This window comes from Onychomys torridus, unplaced genomic scaffold, assembly GCF_903995425.1.
Source record: "Onychomys torridus unplaced genomic scaffold, mOncTor1.1, whole genome shotgun sequence".
NCBI lineage: Eukaryota > Metazoa > Chordata > Mammalia > Rodentia > Cricetidae > Onychomys > Onychomys torridus.
In genome coordinates this window covers 40,158-49,228 of record NW_023412570.1, presented here as the reverse complement: position 1 = coordinate 49,228, position 9,071 = coordinate 40,158, and the positions used below count along the sequence as shown (strand labels likewise).

Genomic DNA, 9,071 nt, shown 5'->3' with positions numbered 1-9,071 from the left:
AAAAGCTCATCCTGAGAAAAGATCCTATACTGAGTCCCTAGCGGGAGTCTATTCCCTCATAAGAGACTTCTCCTACCCTGCAATACCTGCTCCCCTGACCCTAAACATAAAAAGAAGAGTCTCTGAGGCTACTAGTTAGCCATGAGCCAAAGATTCCTAAATGAGGAACCAAACTTTCAGAGATCAAAACCAGTGGATTGATATATCCTGGATTGAGGGAAGAGCAGATCAGAGCCATATTTTCAGGAGAGGTAGGCTGGGAATTGCAGAGTGGATTGAATCACTGATGATATTGTCATGTCCTATATTCTTAGTGAGTCCCTACAGACATGATTAACTGGAGAGAGATGATAGATGTGGGGAGCCTTTTACTGATCACATACAAATTGGGTCCCAAAACCCAATCATTAGTAACTGCTGAATATATTCTGCACCTTTTGGAAACCTGAATACAGTCTCACTCTTAAGGCCCAGAAGTGTAAGCATGTAAGTTCAAATTTTAGAGAGGATAGAATTCAACAATGAAGGATGAAAATTATGATCTATTGGGAAGCTGAATCTTGGCAGTCAGCGTGATGAAATTGAGAATCACTTAGAATCTTCTCATAGCTCTGGATCTGGAAGAGTGTTACAAAGAGGGGTGGGGAGGGGCAAGACTGCCAGTGTAAGTTGGTGGAGTTGTCCTGGGGAATGTGAGTCTGCATTAAAATGACTGCCACATTCAGAGGTTTGTGCCTGGCTCTGCTTCTTGCCCACCATGTGTGAATTCTTCCATCCTGATCTCCAAGTTGTGAGATTAGATTGAGACCCCTGACTGGGATAGGAAGACACCTCTTCCTGATCATGGTAGTAGGAGGATTTAGTGTAAAACCTGGAAAAGAGGAAATAACAGCTGTGTAGGAATGGACACCATCCCTATTTTATTTAAGATGAGCCACATAAAGCAAAATACACTTGTCGTGGTTATGCTTGTTCCCAACTTAACAAGACATAGAATTTACTGAAATCCTAAAATGGAGGACACAAAAATGAGAAGTGTTTTCCTTCAGTTGAAGCAGTTGGATCCAATTCAAGTAGAGAATTTGGAGGTAAAAAGACACAAATATGCAGGGTGGTGGTGGCCCACGCATTTAACCCCAGCACTTGGGAAGCAGAGCCAGGCTCAGATCTCTGTGAGTTCAAGGCCAGCCTGGGCTACCCAGTGAGTTCCAGGAAAGGTGCAAAGCTACATAGAGAAACCCAGTCTCAAACCCCCCCCCCAAAAAAACAGACACAAATCACAAATATTTAATGCGGATCTCAAGGCCTGAAGACACACACCTTTAATCCAGATCTTGCAGGTGGAAGATACGCCCTGAATTGGACCAAACCCTCTGCTGGAAGCACATAAAAGGACATGGAAGTAGGAAGCTATTGCTATTTGCCTGCTTGCCCTCAACTTGCAGCAAGTCCATCCCTTCCCAGGCTTTGAGAATATTTAGAACTCTATTATATACTGAAGACCAGTGGACACATACAAGCTCCTATACTGAGTAAGTACTGGAATATTGGACTTTTCCTTCATAGGTAGTCAATGGGGGATTAGCAGCACTGCAGCCCTAAGTCATTCTAATAAACCCCCTCGCTTCATAAACAGAGATATTCCTTGTATATGTTCTGTTACTCTAGAGAACCTAGTATATTTTTTGATATGAGTGAGTAAAATTTTCCAAAATATTCAACAGCTGTGTATCACTGTCTAAAGCAGTTCCCTATTGACCTAAGATTCAATCTTGACCAAAAAATGGAGTGATGTAAGAGTCCCTAGTAGCCTATACTGTCTTCCCTGAAACTAGTATTGAAATCTGTATAGAAAATTTCAGAGATCCAAGTTTCCAGCCCCATCGAACAGGGAATACAGGAAAAACAAAAAGTTAAAATCTAATTCATGTCTATTATTGTGTCTCACAAGGTGAAGAGAAAACAATTGCTAGTTCTTCATTTTGGATCGTGTTTAACCTTCAAACTACATCCAGGAGAAATGGCAGCAGATGGGGCAGCCCAGAGATGGGACCACACTCAAATCAGCCTTCAGAATTTCTCCTACAGGTGGACCATCAGCAACTTCCATTTGATGGTGGAGGAAAGGCTAGGAAGTCTTAGAAGCCCAACTTTCTCAATAGGAGCCAAGGACAAATGGTGTTTGACAGTAAACCTTAATGGACTCAATGAATTAAGTGCAGATTACCTGTCAGTTAATTTAGTTTTGCTCAGCTCTCTAAAGAGTCATGTTTGGGCAAAGTTCCAGTTCTGGATCATAAGCGCCAAAGGAGAGAAAATGCAAACCAGGAGGAGCCTAACAGCCTTTAGGTTTGTGCAAGGCCTTAGTTACAGATTCAAAAAGGACATCCACTGAGATATACTTATGTCCCGTGCACCTTGTCTTCTCCCACATGATCAACTCAACCTCCTCTGCATGGTGAGCGTGGTCAAAGAATCCTTCAGCATCTCTGAACAGAACAGGAAGCCAGGGATTGCAATTCCCAGATGCACATTGGCAGATGAGCTGGGAGAGCTGTGGGAGAATTCCTTATTCACAGACTGCTGCCTCGTGGTAGCTGGTTAGGAATTCCAGGCTCACAAGGGCATCTTAGCAACTCGCTCTCCAGGTTTCAGAGCCATGTTTCAACGTGACATTGAGGAGAACAGAAAGAATCACGTTGACATCGCTGACCTGGAGCCAAAAGTCTTCAAGGTAATGGTGGACTTCATTTACACTGGAAGAGCACCAGACCTGGACAACATGGCTGCTGCTGTGCTGGCAGCTACTGACAAGTATGGCCTTGAGCATTTAAAGGTCATGTGTGAGGTTGCCCTCTTCAGGGACCACTCTGTGGAGAATGCTGCCCACACTATCTTCCTGGCTGACCTCCACAGATCAGGGCAACTGCAAAGACAGACAGTGGATTTCATTACAGCTCATTCTGCTGAGGTCTCTGAGACATCAGACTGGAAGACAATGGTGGGCTTATATCCCCATTTAGTGGTTGAAGCTTATGGTTCCACGTGTGCTCCCTGCCCATTCCTGGAGCACCCTATTAAATGCTTGAAGTGATCCTAGGACCTGTCAAACCTTGTGCTATACTTGTCTCCCAGAAGCAGCAGTCATGGAGTTTCCAATGAAACCTGAGTAAATTATGGGATGTGTATAAAATTTCCACTGAAACTAGGGTGTAAGAGCATGATGGCTGAGGCTTAATTCAGATATAAATGAGTCCATGTCAGGTTGAGGGACGGAGAGCCTTGGACTCTGGTACAATCTACACAGCCTCCTCCCTGTTTTTATACTGGTTTGATTTTTGTCTAAGAACTTAGATTCTGAAATCCATTTTAACTGCTGGCAACAAGCACATGACAACAGGGTTTCTTTGCAGAAACCTATCTGGATTGGACTATGCAGAAGGTATCTTCAAGGACTCAGAACGGAGAAAACAAACATGAATGTTTGATTACAAGAGAAGCAAAGAGAATGATGAGAGTTTTCCTCCAAACTCTGTGTTTGGGACAGGACAGATGACTCAGTTGGCAAAAGCAATTGTTGCTCTTGCATAGGAACTTCTGTTCAGTTCTCCTCTTTTCTCCATGGGCACATCCCTCTCAAATAAATAAAATACCCAAATAAAGTATAAATTGAATACAAAGTATGAAATCAGCTTATGGATTCCAGTGGTGTTTCTGTTTGAAGATGGCCATTTTAGTCCATCCAGCTCTGCTCAGCTATAGAAGTTGGTGCAGTGAATTCACACACACACACACACACACACACACACACACACACACACACTAAAATCAATGAGACAATAACTAATTAATTCTGTTACACTCAGCAATTGGTAACTAGTCCAATGGACATCATTTGGAATTTCTTCCACAGCTGTTGGGAGCAGATACTGAGATTCATAACCAAACATTGAGCACAATTCAGTGAACCTTAAGGAAGATGGGAAGGCAGGATTGTAGGAGGCATCAAAGACACAAGGGGTACAGATATCACAGAGTCAACTAAACAGGGTTCATAAGGGCTCACAGACACTGAAGAAGCAATCACAAAACCTGTATGGGTCTGTACTAATTCTTCTGTGTACTCACTGTTCTTGTTTAGCTCAGGGGGTTTGGGGAAGTCCATGGCAATACTTCAGGAAGTTTCTTTGCCCCAACAAGGTTCTTTGACACTTTGGACTATTGAGCAACACCAACTACACTGATAGGTAATTTTTGCTTTGCTCACCAATCATTTCAGGCATTCTCTCATATGTTTTTGTCTATGTCATTGGCTCCCTGTGAAAAACTAGTTCCAAGTCCCTACATCACAAAAATTCATCTGCAATATGCTCACCAACTCTCAGAAAATCCTTAGCCTTGCATTTTTAGAATTATAAAAAACCCTACTTCTCCTATGTCCTTGGCTATTTTCTCAGTCCAAGCATTAGGGAGAACATCTATTATGGCAGGAAATAAAGCTTATTTAATTTGACTCAAATATTTTGACTCAATTACTATTGAGATGAATAAATCATCTTGCTATTCATTAAATTATTATTAAAGATAACTTTCCAATGTCATTTGTTTAAGATCAAAAGTATGATTACTGTGATTAAAGAGAAATTCATGAACCAGGAATGATGTAAAAGTCTATGGCATTGATCAGAGTAATCTGAAGGGAGAGGCTGACTCAATTCTCCTAGTCTGCAGTCTAACTTGGTCCAGAGAGCAACTTCTAGGAGAGCCAGACATGCAGAGTAGAAAGCAATTAAAAATGAAAGAAAGAAATGGGAATGAAATCATGATTACCTCTGAATTCCTGCTAAAATATTTCAGATTTCAATGATTTAGAAAGGAACTAGTCTTTCAGAGCTGTTCCATCCTCTTTAAGAAAGTAACTATGATGGTATGGAAAAATGGTTCAGCAGTCAAAGGTGCTGAATACCTTTCCAGAAGACTGTTCCAGTTCAGTTCATTAAGAGGTCAGCTGACAACAGTCAGTAACTGCAGTTACCCAGTTATCCAGGGGCAACAACAGCTTCTTTTGGCCTCTGAGGTACTATATGGTGCACTGACCCCCATGAGTAACATGGCCCAAGCATTAGCAGCTTGCCATAGGTAAGCACAACTGTCTCTATGATGGAAGTACCATTCAAGGTGTAAAACCCAGCACTTGTGTAAAAAAAAAACAAAAAAAAAACAGTTACCCCTGCCATAGCTAAAACAAAGGCTTAATCCATCAAAGTCCATAGTTCTAGGAATATCTCTAAATGTTCAAAACCTTGCTTGAAATAGAGTAACATGTTTGGCTTCTATAGTGCCACTTTGGGCTAACATCTTATTAACTGGAATTTGTCAAGCCAGAATATGGGAATTTTGCTTAAAAGCCCACACTGAGAAAGGCTAGTTGCTGCATTAGAATCACAAATACCTCATGTGTTTGCTAGCTGGCTAAGAAAGATTTTCTGTATTCCTAAATCCATTTCAAACAGTCCCTTCACTCTTTGTATCTCTCTGTTTCTCTCTGTTTGTCTCTCTCTTTTTCTCTCTATCTTTCTACGTGTGTGTGTGTGTGTGTGTGTGTGTGTGTGTGTGTGTGTGTCTTTGTCTGCAAGTCTTTCTACAAGTTAGTGTTAGTTATGTTTTGCAGTATTGATGGTTGGCTTTTATGGACACCTTTGATGCTTAAGACTTTGCCATCTGCTATTGGGAATCTGAATCACTCTGGCTGTGCCATGTCCCCCAGAGAACCACCTACCTGAAATAAAAGCTACACTTGTTCCATTCCTGGTGTGAGAAACTATATGAAAAGATCTTGTACATGAGACACAGGCAGGAGACAATTCCCCATTAAGAGAAGTGCACCAACTCTGCAGGAGCATGCTCCCGAAAACTCAGAAATTACAGGTGGGGCACTTTTTCTTACAAATGAAGGGTCTTGCAGGTATTGTCTACTTTCATTAAAAATTTGAGGGAAAGGGTACCTGCCACCCTAGCACTAAACACATACAGAAAAGTCACAGAGGCTACCAGTTAGCAACCTGCCAAAGGTTCCTAAATGACGAACCAAAAATTCACAGATCAAAACCAAATGATTGATTTATTCTGGATTAAGGGATGAGTAGCATTAGAGCCAGTCTTCCAGGGGAGCTAGGCTGGGAATTGCTGTGTTGATTGAATCACTGAAGGCACTTTCCTGTTCTCTAGGCTTAGTGAGTCGCTCTAGACATGATGAGCTAGAGAGAGATGATAGATGTGGGGAGCATTTTACAGATCACATGCTAAGAAGAACTGTTTCAAAACCCCTTGTTCACTAACAGTTGAATACATTCTGCAACCTTTGAAAACCAGAATACTGTCTCAATTAAGGCCCATCAGAGTAATCATGGGAGATCAAAGATGAAAGAGGACAGAATTTACCAGTGGAGGATGAAAATTATGAGGCATTGAGAAGCTGAATCATGGCAGTCACCATGATGGAGTCTAGAACTCAGGATCTTCTCGTAGCACACCCTTAGTGGATCTAGAACAGTATTCCAAGGAGAATTATCTGACAGGGAAGGACAAGACCATTAATGAAAGTGGATAGAAAATATCAGAGATACAAGTTTCCAGCCTCGTAGAAGAGGGAACAGAAGAGAAACACAAACTGAAAATCAAATCCTGTCTGTTATTGCGTCTCACAGGGTGAAGAGGAAACAGTTGCCAGTTCTTCATTTTGGATCCAGTGGAACCTTCAAAGCACTAGCTTCAGGAGAAATGCCAAGAGCTGAGATAGCCCAGAGATGGGACCACACACAAGTAAGTGTTCAGGAGTTCTCCTACATGTGGACCATCAGCAACTTCCCTATTATTGCTGAGGAAATGCTACAAAGCATTAGAAGCCCAACTTTCTCAATAGGAGCCCAAGACAAATGGTGTTTGAGAATAACATGAATGGAGTGGATGAAGGAAGTGCAGATTACCTGTCAATTTACCTAGTGTTGCTCAGCTGTCTAAAGAGTCATATTTGGGCAAAGTTCTAGTTCTGGATCATAAGTGCCGAAGGAGAGAAAATGAAAGTCAAGAAGAGCCCAAGAGCCTTTATGTTTGTGCCAGGCCATGACTGGGGTTACAAACAATTTGTTTTCAAGATTTTCTCTTGTCCCATGCATTTTCGCTTCTCCCAGAGGACCAGCTCACCCTTGTCTGCAAGGTGAGTGTGGTCCAGGTCTCTTTGAGCCTCTCTGACCAGAACAAGAAGCCTGGAATTCAGGTTCCTAGATGCAAATTGTTAGATGAGCTAGGAGAGCTGTGGGAGAATTCCCAATTACAGACTGCTGCCTAATGGTAGCTGGCCAGGAATTCCAGGCTCACAAGCCCATCTTAGCAGATCCCTTTCTCGGGTTCAGAGCCATGTTTCAACATGAGATGGAGGAGAGCAGGAAGAATAGCACGGAGATCCCTGACCTGGAGCAACAAGTCTTCAAGGTAATGTTGGATTACATTTACACGGGAACAGAACCAGACATCCACAGCATGGCAGCTGCTTTGCTGGCAGCTGCTGACAAGTATGATCTGGAGCTTTTGAAGGTCATGTGTGGGGATGCCCTCTGCAGGGACCTCTCTGTGGAGAATGCTGCCCACACTCTCTTCCTGGCTGACTTCCACAGCTCAGGGCAGCTGAAAACCCAGACACTGGATTTCATTACAGCTCATGCTTCTGAGGTCTTTGAGACCTCTGGCTGGAAGACAATGGTAGGCTCATATCCCCACTTAGTGGTTGAAGCTTATGGTTCCATGTCTGCTCAGTGTCCTTTTGTGGAGCACGCTATAAAATGCTTGAAGCAATCCTAGGACCTAGCAAAACTTGTGCTATACTTGTCTCCCAGAAGTAGCAGTCATGGTGTTACTAATGATACCTGAGTAGATTATGGGATGTGTGGAAAATTTCCAATGAAGCTAGGGAATAACAGCATGGTGGCTGAGGCTTAATACAGATGTAAAGGTGTCGATGGCAGGTTGAGGGAGGGGGATCCTTGGACTCTGGTACAATCTACACAGACTCCCTGTTGTTATAATGTTGATTTTTGTCTAAGGAGTTAGAATTTGAAATTCATTTTAACTGCTGGCAACAAGCACATTAAAACATATCTGGATTGGACTGAGCAGAAGATATTGTCAAGGACTCAGAAAGGAGAAAACAAACATGAATGTTTGATTACAAGAGAAGCAAAGAGATTAAAGAGAGGTTTTCTCCAAACTCTGTGTTTGGCACAGGAAAGATGACTCAGTTGGCAAATGCAATTGTTGGTCTTGCAGAGGACCTTCTGTTCAGTCCTCCTCTTTTCTCCATGGGCACATCCATCACAGATAAATAAAATACTCAAATAAATTATCAAATGAATTAAAAGTGTAAAATCAGCTATGGATTCCAGTGGTGTTTCTGGTTGAAGATGGCCATTTTAGTCCATCCAGCTGTGCTCAGCTGTAGAAGTTGGTACAGTGTCTTCACACACACACACACACACACACACACACACACACACACACACACACACACAATCAATCAATGAGACAATAACTAATGAATTCTTTATACTCATCGATTGGTGCCTAGTCCAATCAACATCAGTTGGGATTTCTTCCACAGCTGTTGGAAGCAGACAAAGAGATTCATAGCCAAACATTGAGCACAACTCAGTGAATCAAGGAAGATGGGAAGGCAGGGTTGTCGGAGGCATCAAAGACACAAGGGGTACAGAAATCACAGAGTCAATTAAACAGGGTTCATAAGGGCTCACAGACACTGAAGAGGCCATCACAAAGCCTGCGTGGGTCTGTCCTAAGTCCTCTGTGTACTCACTGTGCTTGTTTAGCTTTGGGGGTTGTGGGAGTCCATGGCCCTACAACAGCAATGTTCTTTGCCCCAACAAGTTTCTTTGACTCTTTGGATTGTTGAGCAACACTAACTAAACTGACAGGTAATCTTTGCTGTATTCACAGATCATTTCAGGCATTCTTCAGACAATTTTTTCCCTCTGTCATCATTGGCTCCTGGTGACAAAATT

At 42.4% G+C, this 9,071-nt stretch overlaps 2 pseudogenes; both read left to right on the top strand.

The window, feature by feature from the left end:
• The first annotated feature begins 2,404 nt into the window (after nt 1-2,404).
• On the top strand, nt 2,405-3,094 carry LOC118575710 (annotated as a pseudogene).
• A 1,827-nt stretch (nt 3,095-4,921) lies between these two features.
• Nucleotides 4,922-7,857, top strand: LOC118575709 (annotated as a pseudogene).
• The last annotated feature ends 1,214 nt before the right edge of the window (nt 7,858-9,071 follow it).